This window comes from Vigna umbellata, chromosome 3 (assembly GCF_029865625.1).
Source record: "Vigna umbellata cultivar VRB3 chromosome 3, Vumbellata_1.0, whole genome shotgun sequence".
NCBI lineage: Eukaryota > Viridiplantae > Streptophyta > Magnoliopsida > Fabales > Fabaceae > Vigna > Vigna umbellata.
In genome coordinates, this window is record NC_142167.1 from 36923215 (window position 1) to 36942081 (window position 18867).

Here is an 18867-nt window from a genome sequence, read left to right on the forward strand (position 1 = left end):
AGGACAGACCATTAATCTTCCATGTAAGTTTGTATTAGAACTTTATTATAAATAGATGAAATTGAGGGGATCTCAATTAAGGCCTCTAGAAATATTTTATAGTTTCAATCTCAAGTTGATATAGAGCAGGTGAATCCTGTTCTGGTTTTTGTATAGTCTCCTCTGTCGACACCTATAGTTGTAGGTAACTGTCTGGTGTCGTTTGTTGTTGTCTATCATCGTCTAACACTATTTTGCGACTATCTGCAGTTATCCACTACAATTTGTCATCATCCAGCACCATCAACCTTTGTCCTTTGTCGTTTCAATATCATCTGCCATTGTCCACCACCGTTCGTCGTCGCCTGCTACCGTCCACCATCACAATTTCGTCTAGTGACCACCGAATCTGGTTCGCCTCTCCGCGCAACAACCAATGCCACAGGTGTCTGAGTCCATTTCTCCTCCAAGCGTCATCACGTGCAACATCTATGTGCATCGCAAACAGGCTTGTGCTACTCATGCACCGCCGTCTACTTGCTGGAACGCCTCTGCGTTACCTCCATAGTTATTGCCAGTCTCTCCTCTCTCTGTTATGTCCCTCAAAACCTTGTTTTGTTAACGTCCTAAAGCACCCTTTCGAAAGTCACCTAGGATTTTTTGGTTTCTCCTTCTAGTTCTTTAACCCTTGATAAAAAATGACGTCTAAAAGTGTCATTTTATTTTTTGGAAGTCCCTCAATCACTTCTGAAAAGTTAAATGGTAAAAATTACCTATCTTGGTCTACTATCGTTGAGATGTGGTTTCTTGGTCAAGGTCATTATGATCACCTTGAGCAAGATGGTAACCATGTACCTACTGACAAAGTTGATCAGTGGAAACAAGTAGATGTTTAGTTGTGTATTCTGTTATCCCAATTAGTGGAAATCAAACTTCTTATGTCTCTAAGATCTTTCAAAACTTGTCACTCCTTTTGGAAGAAAGCTCAAAGCATTTATGCCAATGATATTCAACATCTCTATGACACGAAAAACAAGCTTGCATATCTTAAAATGGCAGACCATGATATAATGTCCTTCATGGCTGAAGCCCAATTTATCGTCAAAGAACTAAGGATGTTTTTGGAAGTAGACCTATTAGAGGATATAAAAAAGAAACTAGACAAATATTACATGGTGTTGATCCTTTGTGCCCTACATCCATATTTTGATCATAATAGACATTAACTTCTGACCAATCATTGACTACTCGCCTTCTACGTGTCTCGATACCTCAAACTTATGAAGCTCATGAACTAGTGGAACCATCTATCATGGTTGCCACAAGAGGAGGAGGAGGACGTCGCACTAGATAAGGAGGACGAGGAGGTCGGGGATGTCCTTAATGTACATATTGTAAAAGGATGGGTCACACTCAAGAGAATTGCTACTCCTTGCATGGTTTCCTTTTCAAAACCGCCAATATTTCGAAGACTGAAACTTCCACTTCTAAGTTCATCGAGGATGAATATCAAGAGTATCAACGGTTAAATTCTAATAGCTTGGCACAAACATCTCAATCTCTCAATACATCAACAACCTGCATTTTTCAATCCATGGAAGGTCAAAATTCATGGGTAATTGACTCAGGTTCTTTTGATCACATTTATGGTAATACCTCTTTATTCTCATCCATTTCCTTTCAAGAAAAATCTCATTTCATAACTCTTGGAAATGGATCTAAAACTTTCTTAAAAGGAGTCAATCATGTTTCCTTGTCTTCCTCCCTAAATCTAAACTCTATCCTTTTTGTCCCTAATTGTTTTTTTAATTTAATTTTCCTAAGCCAATGCACATTCTTTTAACAGACTCTTTACTTTTCTTCATCTGTTCATGATGTTCATATCCTCCAGCAGGGTCCTCCCTATTCTAGTGGCTGAGTCAAATAACTTCATTGTCTCTGTCAATCTAAGTCTTGATCAAAATCCTCCTACACCCGTCTCTCCTCATACTAATATCATCCAACACAGGGCCCCAAATGGATACTCCACCTCTCTGCAAAAATGGTGAATCTCCTACTTCATATTCTTCTCCCCTGCACTTTACACCACGCCTCCTACTAAAGCTGATTCAGGTTGGGCTATTGCTCTCAAAAAAGGTACTCATTTCACTCGCAACCCACATTCCATTTATAATTCTCTTAGCTATCACAGATTGTCGCCTTCCTATTACTCTCTTTTCTCCTCAATATCTTCAGTAGTTATGCCCAAAAAATATGAATGAAGCTCTTGCTCACCCTGGATGGTGACAAGCCATGATTAAAAAAATGCAGGATCTTGACCACAATAATATTTGGGAGCTCGTACCACTTTCGCCAAGCAAAAGGCAGTTGGTTATCGATAGGTGTATGCAGTTAAAGTCGACCCTGATGGTGAAATTGATCGACTCAAAGCCCGACTCATTGCAAACGATTACACTCAAGTTTATGGTCTTGATTATTTTGAGACTTTCTCTCCAGGAGCCAAGATGACTACTATTCGCCTCTTCTTTGTCATGACAACAATTCGTCACTGGCCACTTCATCAATTGGATATAAAAAATATCTTCCTCCATGGTGATTTTGAGGAAGAAGTTTATATGGAGCAACCTCCTAGGTTTGTTGCTCAAGGGGAGTTTGGTATGGTATGCAAATATCACCGATCTCTATATGGCCTCAAGAAATCACCACATGCTTGGTTTGAACATAACATTACAACATTAATTTACAATTCTAAAATAATTGAATAGTTTCCCAACCTCATTTCTTTGTTATTCTTAGGTTTAATACCTCTTTTGGTCCCTAGAAAGGGGGGTCAATGTTCAATGTGGTCCCACCTTTTTTTAGAAGTTCAATGTGATCCCATCTTTTGTAAAAAGTGTGCAATCAAGTCCTTTTTGGAAACGGCGTGAAGTTTTTAACGGAGCAGCTGATAGGGTGGACTGAAGTTAGCTACGTGGCTTTGTGTGGGTAATACGTGGCAGAGAGAGGGTGATACGTGGCTGTGAGAGGGTAAATCAGAAATTAGGGTTTGAGTTGCAGAGAAATTGGGATTTATTGTCCCCTTCTTCATTCGTCAGCAGCTGATACTCGGTGGTAATGAACATTCAGAGCCAAGTTAATGGGAAAATTGTCATTGTTGAAGAGAAGAGAGAGTAATAGGGGCATCCTGCATCCTTCTTTTCTAGGAGAGAATTGAGTTAAGTGTGGTTTGTTTGATTCCAGGAAAGCATGTAAGCAGGTCTGGCGCTGATCGCCATGTCAATGTTGCTTAAAAGCCCTAATCTCTCCCAAGTCCCTACAAAACCAATTTTTGGTAATTGGTTTTCGTGTTGATACTGTGATTGTCTCCATTGATTGCGTATCGTGTGCACAACGTATATACAAAAATAGAAATAGTTGGCTTACTTCAAACAAAACAGACACTGGGTTGAGTGAATTTGGATTATAACTAAACTAATTGATCGATTGTTTTCTCTGCACCATGAATACAAAACACTGTTGGATTTCCTAGAATATTTATTGCCATCATTTTTACCTTTGTTTTCTTCTAAATTTGCTGTATAGTTTTTTATTTCGAAGATTTTCTGCTTCTGGAATGTCTTCGCTTGCAGATCCATATGAAGAAAAGCAACCATCTTGTTTGTCTCGTTAACATAACAACAACGACAACAACATGGGAGGTCTCGAAGATATCAAGAACGAGGCAGTGGATCTGGAGCGGATTCCTGTGGATGAAGTGTTCCGCGAACTGAATTGTACGAAGGAAGGTCTGACGAATGAAGAAGGCGACAATAAATCCCAATTTCTCTGCAACTCAAGCCCTAATTTCTGATTTACCCTCTCACAGCCACGTATCACCCTCTCACTGTCACGTATTACCCACACAAAGCCACGTAGCTAACTTCAATCCACCCTGTCAGCTGCTCCGTTAAAAACTTAACGCCGTTTCCAAAAAGGACTTGATTGCACACTTTTTACAAAAGATGGGATCACATTGAACTTCTAAAAAAAGGTGGGACCACATTGAACATTGGCCCCCTTTCTAGGGACCAAAAGAGGTATTAAACCTTATTCTTAGTTATTACTATTATTGATAGAAAATAACATTAATCAATACCCATAATTGATGAGCAATATGACTTATCATTTTAATTCAAAACCAATATTCATTTGGAATAAAAGAACATAATAAGAAAACTTTATCATTATTAACATTTTAATGCAAATTTAAAGGCTCAAAGAAATTCACCTTATCAATATTGAAGTTGTTGTTTGTGTTAACCCATCAATTTGGACATTCTTCATCCCATAGACACTTACCATTTATCCAATATTCACGTGTAGTCGGTGATGATTTTTAAAAATACTTCCTTTCTATCTTTATACTTTATAACAATGAATAAAAAACAATTGTGGATAAAGCTAACTCTTTTAAGGAAATGATGATTTTCCTGAAAATGAAAATGATGATTTTCAAGAAAAAGACGATTAAATATACTTTGTATATGTTTCATTTAAATAATGAAATAAAATAACAGAAAATTTAGAGATATAAATAAAATAAATCACAAAAAAACAAATATAAAATCAAGATACAGTAATAAAAATAAAAGATAAAGATACAATAAATTACAAAAGATAAAGATAAAAATAAAATATAATAAAGATAACAATAAACTATATTTAATTATTTTACTTTTAATTTTAAGTAAACAATTAAAATGTCTTAAATATTAACAAGGATGAAAAATACAATTCTAAAAGCTTAAAATATTTATTTTCACAAATTTACAAAGATGTCTACCCTGAATGAGCTCTTCAATCTTGTCTCGTAGCGCCGACACTGTCCAGTCGTGTGTGTTAGAAAAAAAAAGGCCTTTATATCTAAAACCAAGAAGGGGTGAAATGGATTAACCTTTTATTTGATCTTTTCGAAATCTTTATAAATTCTTTGCTTTCTTGAAATCAATAAACAAAAGATAATGAATCAACAATAGAGAAAAAATAAAGAAAGATCAACACAAAAAATCTATATTGGTTCGACTATCACAAGCATACATTAAGTCCTCCTTCAACAACCTGAATTGTAGGAATTTCACTATAATTGATTGAGTATACAGAAATACAGAGACAACCCTCTCAATGCACTTCTCTCACCACCCAAAATCAATATAACAACCTAAGAGATGAACAACCTCAATCTCTAACAATACAAGAGAACTCACAACCCTTAACCCATGGCAAACCTGCACAAGAACACAATACACAGATTGTCTATGAAGAACCTGATCTCTAAGTCACACTCCTCTAGTTTAGATCAAATCAGAACAACTTTAGCACAAAATCTTGATAGAATCTTGATGGGTAATCAACCAATGAAGCTTTGATTCTCCAAGAACTTGATAGCATCTGTAACCAAAACTCAATGAAAATATTAGTATTTGAAAATGATAACTAATTCTCGTTTTGAAACAGATCTCAAGACACATATATATAGGATTTTTTAAATCCTGACGCATTATAATCGATTAGGATATTTATGTAATTTGTTAAGGTTTTGCTTCTATTTTAACAGATTATTCTAAGCATGTAATCGATTATCAAAACACTTAAGCCAATTATTAATTTATTTGAAGGTATTAATTTATTTGACAGTTATAATAGATCAGGCTATAAATGTAAAGGATTAGACTATGTTAACTGATTTAATCAATTAGGAAACTTATGTAATCGATTATTCCAACACTTAAGCATATTGTCTATCCAATTTCTATTTTAAACATATTTTCTCACTTAGGAAACAGATTATGGCTTGCTTTCTGTTTTAATCGATTATATGCTCTATATAATCGATTACTACATAATAATGTTCCCCTATTAAGCTTACTTAATTAATGTTCAGGTTTGTTGATAGGGGGAGCTATGTAAAGTTGAACTCATATCTCATATATAAGTTTTTGATGATGATAATAGAAATATTTTATAGTTTCTTGCACATGCAAAACTGTTGCTTTTTTATATATGTATATGTGCTTGAACTATCTGTGTTTTGCATTCATTGTTTACAAATGAGTTTTTGATGAAAACACTTTGCACATTGACTGTCTGTATGAATTAATCGGTTACATAGTTTGCATAATCTGTTAGATTCATCAGATATCAGTACATGCTTAACTTTGGCAAAACATCTTACATTATGGGTATAATCAATTAAAACTCGTAGTTATGCCTACACAAGTTTACTGAGTGAATTGATGTGTTTTGAGTGAAAAAGTTTTCGAAATGCTTAAGTTTGAAACTTAGATTACACTAATTTCTTAATCGATTAAATTATGCTTTGATTGAAAACATTTTTCAAGAATAACCATAATTGTCATAACGACCATATTTTTAAATATTATGGCATATATGTTTTGGTTAATCAATTATATGTTGTGCTTAATCTGTTAAGCCAAAGAAATTGCTTTTACAAGGGAAATCAATTCACCCCCCTCTTGGTTGAGAAACTTGGCCTATCTTTTTCTACAAGGTTCAATCTAACAGATTATATACCATGTTTAATCAATTATTTCAACCACAAAAGAGATTATTAATCTGTTTTACAAATAATTCATTCAACATTAATGAATTCATATATCAAGCTTACACATAATCAAGATATAACATTTGTTATGACATTTATTGTGCAAGAAACCATTAAATCATTATTTTGTTCATCATAAAAAACCAAGATATAAGGAGCTTAAAGTTCCTCCTATCAACAATCTCCCCCTTTTTTGATGATGACCAACAAGAAACATGTTTTCTAATTACTCCCTACCTTTGGGCATTAGCAAAAAATGACATAACAAGTAACATGGAATTCATACATGCTAAAAACATCAAAGTTACTTACAAACCATTTAAGAATATGATGTTCCCCCTATCACAAAGAGATATAGCACTATGACAGTGTATAAGAAGTATATGAATGGTATCAGAGTATATCATAACACAATGTAACCAATTCAAAACAATATATCAGAGTTATTTAATATGTAACAGACCAAATATACTGATTTCACATTTATGTAGCATTTGATATCAAGTGTATTTTCCAATACTCATGTAAGATACACAATGTAGATGAAGCAATTAGTATTATTGCATAAATGACAGTATGATATAAGCTATTATGCAATAGAAAATATGATACCAGTATCATCACAACTACAACAGAGATAGAAACACTTGTTTTATCTCATAATGATGCATATTTGGCACTATATGATGGATTCCCAAGTGAATTTGTGCTATATGTAGCCTAAGATATGTAATTCATGCAAAACATGTATATTATAATATTTTAAATTTGTCCAGCAACTTAGAAATGCAAATAAGCATATAAAACCAAATTTAGTGACATAATCGATTACATTTTTAATGTAACAGATTATGGAACCTATTTAACAAATTATGCCATCCATTTAATCTGTTAAAATTCACATATATTGTTATAAACATAATATTTTATCATGGAACCTATTTTGATCACTTTGTAACATGTAAAAAAAAACTTTCTCAACATTGTACACTATTAATACACATTAAGAATGATATAAACAGTAGTGGTATACCAATATGTATGATCAATGAATGATATGAAGATGATGAAGAGGATGATGAAGATGATGAAGAGGAAGATGATTTGGAGGAAGACTTAGATGAATCAGACGGGGAGTGATGACAAAAAACTTGTTAACTCATTGGCAAGTGTACCAAATCGTTGAAGTAATATAAAATGGTAAGGCCAAGCATCGTTTTCCAAGAGACTCGAGTAACACTAAACAATCGTATAATGACTTAACTAATTAAGACTAAATAATGATCCCATTAAATGAACTTTAAATGCAATAAAAGTAAATATAATGCTTTAAATGTAAAATTGATCTTTCGTAGCTAAAACAAGAATGAATGGATGAAATTAACGATGATATGAGATGATGAAGTTGGGGTTAGATTTCACCTACTTCACTTTCATGCGTATTAGAACTCATCTTCTTCATTAAAATGTTAATGCCAACTTTCTAGATTACTTCAAACCCAATTCATTGATGTAAAAAGCCTATACTTGATTATTAGACATCAATCTCTTGAAAACCCTAATAATCAATTCAGCATTAAGAAAAGAAGTTTATGACAACTAAAGGTCCTATTTGTATTTGTAGATAATATTTCCTTTAGGTAAATTAGTCCAACTCATGGTTCATAAGCTATTTTCCAATAACAAACAAATCCAAACATCAAGTTATGAATGGCAAAAAACATAACAAGCATTAAGAACAGGAGAAAATCACTAACATTCAATGAAAGAAGCTTAATATATGCAAAACATGTTCAACTACATGAAGTTAAGAGGTTACATTTTTCCCCAACAGCAAATGAATTTAGTTCTCCATTGTCATGGAGACCTTGGCTTACAATGGAAGAATGTGGAATAGATGGAAACCCAAGGAAGAGAAAGGGAGAGCTCCCACGCGCCCAATCTTGCTCCAAGAGGTCGAAATTAGGGTTTCTATGCTTCTGCCGTCAAAAGATATCCACCTTATTATTAACACTTCGGCAAGTGTACCGAATCGTATCAAGTAATTGATAACTTTTTGGCAAGTATATCAAATCGTTCCAAGTAATATAGTGAATAAGTAAAAGAGTATCGTTCTCCCAAGGGAATTTGAGTTACATTATTCAATTAAAATTATTTATCAAGATCAATTACTGATGATAACATTTGTGATTTCAATTTGAATTTAAGGATGAAATTAAAAACGTAAAAAAAATTAAGATTGAAAAATGCAATAAAAGGTCACTGGAATTGGTCTTTGACTAATATTACAGTAAAATCCTGTACAACATATATTCTCTGTTCAAGCATTCACATGAGAGTATCTTGGTTTAATTCCTTAAAACAAGTTCTAAAGTTATCTATTGGATTTATAATTCCTTAATTAATTCATCAGATAATTTTGCATTAAATTCAAATGTTGAGAATGACCAAAAGCACAGAAGCTATTCCTAGCGTAGTTACTTTTAGTTTCTTTTCTTACGTTTCTGGTTCTGAAAATACTTCCTAGTACAAAAGAACTTTTAAAGAGATTAATACTTCTGTATAATCAAAAGTAAGTCAAGAAAAGAACAAGAACAGAAACATATATTGCACAGGAAATTTACATTAATGTTTCGTCATACAACCAATTCCAATGAACAAAAAATTTAGCCTATCCTAGACATCTCAAACATACTCTTTACAGCAATTCCTTGCAGAAAGTGAAGTCTTGATGTCTTGAAAGGTCTCCTGATCGTCTCCTGAATTCTCCAGTATTTTTCTGGCTATTTTCGTGTGTCAGAAGATGGTTTCTGCCTTTCTGTCACGTCTTTTAAAGCCACTTAACTTCATTAATTCACTCAGCGCACAGGTGTGTGTGCGCTATGCGAATTTCTTGTAACTGCTGCCTCTCAACTGATGTTATTCGCACAACGCACAAGTATTGGTGCACTATGTGAATTTACGTTTCCTGGCAGTGCGAATTTTGGCTTGCTATATGCGAGAATTGGCTGACAGACTCCCAATTATACATCCTTTCCTGTACAATAATTTACATAACAATCTACTTCCTATTACAACATTTCACTGAGTAATAACATGAATAATTAGAAGATTGAGATCATTTATAAGTGTAAAAACAACTCTTTTTCACACTTATCAACTCCCCCAAACTTGAACTATTTCATGCCCTCAGGAAATCACAGAAAGAAACTGAACAACACAACACAAAAGACATTTGACATTTTGATAGAATGACTTTGTACATCAGAAAAAATCACATGCATTCCCAAAGGTTTCAACAAGTATGACATGGTGCATCACTCACAACATCACCTGTGCATAGAATATGAAAAACCAGATCAACATTTATCATTACTTACACTCAAGTGTTTGTCCTCACATGACAGTAGAATTGTCATAGAACTTAATCAGCTTTTGCATTTCATTTGATTCACAAACTTCACACACTATTGGTTATGTCCAAAGGTCTTTTCAAGTTAAAGCTTAGCTTGGCTAGAAAAAGAATCATGGTTTTTCTTGGATTCAAAGACACCTATTAAGAAGAGAACAACTTCAATTCCCAAAATATATCATTCATCACATACCATTTTCTTTCACAACAACCTTCTTTTTCATTTTGAGCTTTTTTTTCATATATTTTTTTTATTGATCTTTTCTTCCTACAAACTTGAATTCAACCTTAACCTCTTTTAAAGCATAATACATGTTCTCTTCTAAGGTGTAAGGTAGGATATCATCTAATAGGCTCAAGGTGGAAGGAAAAAATTTTCAAGGCTCAAAAGGGTTCACAAATGTATCACAGTATCTAAAGGTTGGCTATCTGGCCAAGTAGCTATATAATCAATAATAAACAAGGCCTTTGATGGAGACTAATCCCAGCTAGAATTATGCAGGCAGAAGCTCCAGACCAGAAGAAATCAGTAGTGCAAGAAGGTGCAGCGGAATTATGAAAACAGTTAAATGTTTGAAATGTTTTAATGGAGGAGAGGTGTATGGGTGAAGCCTCACAGCTCAGAGGGCCTTCCTACAGAGGAAGGAAGCTTGAGGAAAGGAGAAGAAGTAGTAAATCAAAGGTGACTTAAGAGCACAAAATCTGGAAAGCAAATTCTGCAGCATATCATTAAGCTCAAAAGTGAGAAAATACAAAGAAAAGGCCCTCTTATTTATAGGTGAAGAGGAGCCTAATTTCTGATTTAATTCCCTCCTAAATTCAAATTATTTAGCATAGGAGGCACATTCATTTTGATCCAGCAAGGTCCATGCCTCATTCCAGCTCAGCCAGCAAGGTGCATACTTCATTCCAAATCAGCCAAGTCACGTGGATTGGTCTTCTCTCGGGTGAAAAATGCTAGTGCATTTCCCATTCCGCAAGCACCTTCCTTTTTGGCTCCTTTGCTTGCCTTTATTGATTTAACTTCTTGGATGGCTCAATCATGGTCTCCAAGATTTATTAGTTCCTACAAAACAAAGTATAAGTGCTTTAGTTAAGACAAGAAGGATTTTTATAAGTAACCTTCCATAGAAGTAAAATGTTAGGTGATCCTTCTTCTTCTTGAATCTTCCTTGCCATGGCTCTACTAAGAGGTCCAATGTGATTTCTTGATGGTTTTCCATCAGCCTTTTTCATCCTTAACCAAAATGTGTGTGTACATACGTAGAATCAAAATCATGCAAAAACCAATTCCATATCTAGACAAATCAATATCTCTCAATCAATATATGCTCTCAACACTCACAGATCTGGTCATATTCATACACATAGATAAAATTTTTTGAAACACAGCCACCACAAACATACATGTCATCATCCTCAAGAATCACATAACTTAATCAGACAATGTCAAATCATTAAATCAAAACACAATTGTCTTTAGAACCACAAACATAAATCAACTAAACAACGTAAAAAAAAATTAAGATTGAAAAATGCAATAAAAGGTCACTGGAATTGGTCTTTGACTAATATTACAGTAAAATCCTGTACAACATATATTCTCTGTTCAAGCATTCACATGAGAGTATCTTGGTTTAATTCCTTAAAACAAGTTCTAAAATTATCTATTAAATTATTAATTCCTTAATTAATTCATCAGATAATTTTACATTAAATTCAGATGTTGAGAATGACCAAAAGCACAGAAGCCTCCACACACACTCATTCCATTAAAAACATACTAAAACAACTCATCTTTATTCATTCTACTGCACCATTGAAGTTTGTTGTCATGGAGTTGCTTCCTGCGAATTCCAAGAGATGAACAACCTCAATCTCTAACAATACAAGAGCACTCACAACCTCTAACCCCTGCCAAACCCGCATAGGAACACAATACATAGATTGTCTATGAAGAACCTCATCTCTAAGTCACACTCCTCTAGTATAGATCAACTTAAAATAGCTTTAGCACAAAATCTTGATAGAATCATGATGGGTAATCAACCAATGAAGCTTTAATTCTCCAAGAACGTTTCTTGACAACACTTGTAAGCAAAACTCAATGAAAATATTAGTATTTGAAAATGATAACTAATTCTCGTTTTGAAACAGGTCTCAAGACACACACACACACACACACACACACACACACACACACACACACACACACATATATATATATATATATATGACTTTTCAAATCTTGACGCATTATAATCGATTAGGATATTTATGTAATTTTTTAAGGTTTTGCTTTTGTTTTAACAAATTATCCAGAGCATGTAATCGATTATCAAAACACTTAAGCATGTTATTGATTCATTTGACAGTTATAATAAATCAGGCTATAAATGCAAAGGATTAGACTATGTTCACTTATTTAATCGATTAAGAAGCTTATGTAATTGCTTATTCCAACAGTTAAGCATATTGTCTATCAAATTTTCATTTTAAACAGATTTTCTCACTTATGAAACAAATTATGACTTGCTTTTTGTTTTAATTGGTTATACACCTTGTATAATCGATTACTAAGAACAATTTTCCCCTATTAAGCTTATTAAGTGATCAGGTTAAATCTAACATATTATATACCATTTTTAATCGATTATTTCAACAAAACAAGATTATTAATTTGTTTTACACGTGATTCATTCATCATTAATCAATTCATATATCAAGCACACACATAATCAAGATAAAACATTAGTTATGTCATTTGTTGTGCAAGAAACTATTAAACCATTCTTCTGTTCATTATCAAAAACCAAGATATAAAGAGGTTAAATCTCCCCTATCAACAGTGTGCTCCAAGTTTTGATGATAATGACAGTGTTTCTTCCCGTCAACATTCCTACAGGTAGGTTGGTTTCTTGATTGGTGGGAGGAGATCAGCGCTTCGGGCTCCTCCAGAATTTTGGCCCTTGGCGTGTTCATAGGGGTATATTGATTGAACTTGGGCAATTGGGAAAGGTCTTTAGGGTGAGACCCTCCCCATTCTCGCCGCCCCGATCGACTTTTTGGCTTCCCTCTTGTCTCCTCCCGCGGTCGCTTTTTCCTATTTTTTATTGCGGAAAGCCCGCATATCCTCGATCCAGATGAACTAGTGGCTCTCTCCTGAAGCTCATCCATGGTTTTTGGCGGTCCAACACATAGGTTGTCTGCAAACGATTCGACTTTTAGAGCGGAAGACATGTTGTTCAAGATGAACTCATGGGTGACGTCCCTCACCTAACACATTGTCTTATTATATCTTTCCATAAAGGCCTTCGAAGATTCTTTCTTTTCCTGCTTTGTACTAATTAACTCAAGATGCATTAAGCCCTAGATGCGGCTAGAAGTGTACCGCTTACCGAAGAGGTACTTAACGGTGGCAAAACAATTCACGGTATTTGGGGGAAGAGTGTTGTACCACACTAGCGCTTTCCCCTTTAGGGACAACAAAAAAGCCCTACACATCATCGGGTCGTTGGACGAGTAAAATGCATGGCGTTCACAAAGGACTGAAGGTGGTCGTCTAGGTAGGTCGATCCATCATAGTTCTCAAATGTCGGGGGCATTGACTTCTCAAGCACAGGGGCATCCATGATGGTTGTGATGAAGGGCAATAGACCCTCCGCCCGAACGGTTCTGATCGGGATGGGCGCCTTAGTTGCCTCATTGTTCACCTTTCTTCCCTCCTTACTATTTTGGTTAACCTTATTGTCCCCCTAGTTGATTCTGCTCACCCCCTATCCAGCCATTCTTGGTTTGTCCTTGAGATCATTGTCTTTTGAGGGGGTCGCAATTAGAGATATCGAGTGTTGAGCAGATTGCTCCAACCGGACGATAACACGCTCTTCCCGTAGTGCGATTATCTCGACATCATGCTTTCTTTGCATATCATACATTTGTGCTTGTATTTACTCTTACATCTCCCTTATCAGCTCCATTGAATCCTATTGGTCTCCCATATTTCTCGTTGTCATCATTGGGTTTTGTTGTCATTCTCGAGTCCCATGGTGGGCGTCAAAATGTTTTTGTATGTAGGGTCGAGAACTATACTTTTAAACTTTAAAGCACTTCAGTTAGTTCATATTAACTTTAGTCTTCCAATGTCTTATTGAATCTTCTCCTGTAAAGTCCAAATTCGAGTGGTGGTTATCTACTAAAGGAACTTCGACACGCAAGTCAGTTTTTCAATTAAACTGATCGAGTATCGTAGTTAAGTTTTAAATTTCCAATAAATGCAATCACCTACCTCCTTACCTTACCTCTATGTTTATAGGTTTTGAAGTGGGCTTTTTATCAAGGTTGGCCCAATCACGACCCAATGTCTTGTAAGCATGTTTTTACCTTGCTAATCGAATCATGAAATCTTTGATGTGCAAGGTACCGAACGGTTACCAAATTGGTTGATGGTCGTTCAACTAACATTATTTTGGGATTCTCAAAGTTGACTTTCTATGTAGTTGACCGTCCGGGTGATGTGGACCAATCGGTCTATACATTACAAGTAATTTTATTAAAACAAAAAATATAAAAATATTTAATTGAATATCACTCAAGTTATTATTTATGGTAACTCGTAAACTTGGATACCAAGAATTATTTAAAATAATAGATTTTGATTTTAGTTATATAATATTTAAATAATTACTTGTATAATGGCTTAATATCACTCATGGTCCCAATTTTTGTAAGCTTTGTTCAAAATGGCCTCATTTTTTTAAAATGTTCAATGTGGTCCTAAAGGTCGTAATTTGTGTTCAATTTAGTCCTTTTTGCAAACACTGTTTAAATCGTTAACGGTCAAATGTCCAGTTGTGCAATTAGTCACACATCACCCTTGACACGTCATCATCATCTCCTACCTCTAGAAACCCTAATTTCCCCCTACATAGAAACCCTAGCCACTACCTAACCCTAACCGCCACCGCTACCCTCACGGCCAACCACCATCTTCGCACCTCCATCATTAGACATTTTGAAACCCTAACCAGATGGTCGCGCCGCTATTCCAAACGCTCCGCCACAAGCATCGCAAAACTGAATCGCGAGTTCCTCGCGCCTTTGAGCAACGTCATGAAGCTTCTTCATTCTCCACCAGCCGCCACCAACCTGAAAAACAGAAGATCAAAACCCACAAAACCAAAAATCTACTTCAAACCAAAAGCGCGATTCGCGTCGCAACGGTGAAGAGCCACCAACATCATCATCAACCTCTCGCGAGCAAAAACGCAAATCGCAGAAACACAAACCCAAATCCCACCAGCGCCTCTCCGTAAGCTTCTACATCGCGCCTTCTTCATTCACCTATAGGATAAAAACCTAGAAGCAAACCAACTATCACGAAGTTCACCATATCCACTGTGAAAGAGAAACCCTATTCCTGCGTGATGGCAGTGAAGCAAGCTTTTCCCCAATTTGCAGATGCAAATCTGAAACCCTAACTTTTTTGTGAAAAAAAGGGGTTGTCACATGTCAAGACCTCATTGGTTTGACCATCCTTAGTCAATTCTGGTCCTAGCCACGTTAGCCAATAACTACCATGTAATTCACTGATTGGTAAAGTGTCATTAACGATTTAAATAGAGTTTGCAAAAAGGACTAGATTGAACACAAATTACAACCTTTAGGACTACATTGAACATTTTAAAAAAATGAGGTCATTTTGAACAAAGCTGACAAAAATTGGGACCATCAATGCTATTAAGCCTATAATATTTAAATAATTACTTGTATCCAATTTCACGGGTACAATAAATAATAATTAGTTTAATATCTTGGTAGGTTCCTATTTTAGTCCAGAATCTCAAATAGGTCCCTCTTTTTTTTGGCATCTCAATTGAGTCTTTTTTTTTGTAAAATTAAAGCAATTAGAGGCCCGCCGTCAAATTGGACAAACGACCGTTTAAGTTTAGGTTACGTGGCATTAAAAGTGTATTCATTAATCTCACATGGCATTAAAAATGAGTTTTGTTTTAAAAATTTGGATTACACAGATGTTGAATTAGATTTAGGGAAGGGTAAAGTGAGGAAAATGTAAAAATTTAAGTGCAGCCCCCTGCAATTCAAAAATGCAAATGAGATTTGGGGAAAAAAAATTGGGGCTCCGTATTATTAGGGTTCATGTTCGTGTGAGAGAAAAGAAAGCATTCTTTCTTCGATTTGATTCGAAGCGCGAGGGTTCGTGGGTGAAGAACATCGGGTTGGAAGCACGAGGGTGCATGTGCGCGTTCGTGGAAGAATTTGAAGCATGAGGTGAGGTGTGGGTCCTTGTGTCTTGGAAGCACGAGGCTGAAGCACGTGGTGTCACCGAGAACCAGGCTAATTTCCGAGTCAATGATGATCACAATGTGAAAGCCTTGAACGGGTTCGGGACCGGATTCGTACCTGGCGTTTGAAAGATCCCACAAAAATTTTGACCTTGGACGAGTCAAAAGAGAAGGGTTTGAGGATTTTGGTGCCCTTTTTCTTCCTAAAAAGGCGTGAATTGGTGTTGTTGAGTCTAAATGATGGAGGGTCTTCGTGGTTGAAGGTTATGGCGAGGCCTTCGATTGTGATGGTTGAATTGGCAAGCCTTTTATGGGAAACAAAGTTAAAAGAGTATTCTGAGTGGAAATGGAATGAAGCATATCTTGACCAATCTTCTCTCCCTACTCTTTACGATTATGTTCCTCACTGTAATGTTTGGTTGAAAGATGAAAACTTTAGTTTGATGATAATTGTTAAAGTATAATAAATAAATAAAGGGAAAGATAGATGTTACACGACAGGATACAATGTGGATCTTTCTTAGCATTTGGTTGTGATAGCAATTTACTTAAAACCTTAAAACTGTAAGTGAAGTATGGGTGGAAGATTTTGTAGAGGGATGAATTAGTTTAGAGAGATTGGTCGGGTCACTTTCATTCAAAAATGATTCCAAGGAAGGAAGCTCAAACATTTTAAGTGTTGGGTTTGTCTTTACTAAGGTGGTGGAACCTTTGATTTTGCATCATGGTTTATTCCTCTGTCTTGAGATGCCTTGGCATGTGTTTATGACTCTTGGTTCCTCCAAAGTTCCACTTCACGCTCTTGACCCAATCATCCTCATCACCTACTTTCTCTATGCATGCGTTTCCAAAAACGAGATGCAAAGTGGGTAGAAATCATACACTTCATTTGGATAAATCCAATTTCAAACGAACACGAACCCTAATAATACAAAGCCCCAATTTTTTTCCCCAATCTCATTTGCATTTCTGAATTGTAGGGGGCTGCACTTAAATTTTTACATCTTCCCCACTTTGCCCCTTCCCTAAATCTGATATAACATCTATGCAATCCAAATTTTTAAAACAAAACTCGTTTTTAATGCCACGTGAGATTAATGAATACACTTTTAATGCCACGTAACCCAAACTTAAAAGAACGTTTGTCCAATTTGACGACAGACCTCTAATTGCTTCAATTTTACAAAAAAAATGACCCAATTGAGATACCGAAAAAAAGAGGGACTTATTTGAGATTTTGGAGTAAAGTAGGGACTTACCGAGACATTAAACCATAATAATTTGAATGATATTTAACTAAATATTTTTATATTTTTCATTTTAATAAAATTACTATTAATATTAGATTTAATTAATATTTGACATATACATAAATTTAAGTATATATGTTAACCTTTTTAAAATAATATTAAATAATAAAGGGTTAATTATATTTTTGGTCCCCAAACTATTAAGCCATTTTGATTTTAGTTTCTCATTCACAATTTTGTCTAGTTAGATCTTGTAAGAACTTAGAAAATAGAGTCTTAGAGTTGATAAGTGTTTTAAAATAATAAGATTAAATGTTTTAAAATTTAAAATTATTGTCAACACCCAATTTCATCAGGGTAAGTAAATAAATAAAAATAAAGAATAAAAGGATAATAATTAATTGTGGGTAAAAAGGATAAAATAATAACTTTAATACACGACACAATATTTTTGAAATATTAGTTTAATATGGTAATAATTTGAATCAATATTATGCCAATAATTATAAGCAGTAATTAAAATAGTATATTAATATAAATTGCTACGTCAGTTGCTTTTAAAGAGGAAAAAATGATTTTAAAAATGGACAAATTTTCTGAGTATAATTATAATCATTGTCTTGAATATTATTTGATTTATTTTTCTTGAAACCAAGACATTTTCTTTCCATATTTTGTTCATTGTCAATTAATTCACAATTAAGGGCAAGATTACAATAATATTACAGTGTGTATATAAATACACGCACTGTCATGAAAAAAAATGTGGAGAGAGACACTCTAAAATAATAGAGATAAAAAGAGTACAAGAGAGTATAAAGAAAAGTAAGTTCTCACGCTAAAGGGACTCTGCCAACAGAAACTATCAAGGAAGAACTAGAGAAGTATTGAAAGCTGAAAATGTATGTCATCTTTGTACCCTTCTTTTTCTCTTTTCGTTGAAGGTCTTTCTAAAGGTATTATGCTTTTCCTACACACCAATAATGTTTTTCATAAAAAAGAATACTTTCTCTTGTTTCTTTTGGTATTGGTTATATCTCCCTCATCACGTGATATTTATTTATTTTCTTTAAAAATAAATAATAAATAAACAACTTCAAAATAAATAAATAAATATTTCTTATCACGTATTTTCTTATAAAAAATAATAATAAATCATAAAATAAATTATATAGGTACTCGTCAGCCTATGGCCGATTTCATTCCTTTTTTTCCCACAATTTTCAAAATAAAAGAATTTCTTCAAAATAAAAAAGCAAACAATGTTAATCCTAATCAAGTTCACTTTTCAAAAATCCAAAATAATCTATAATAATTTTGAAA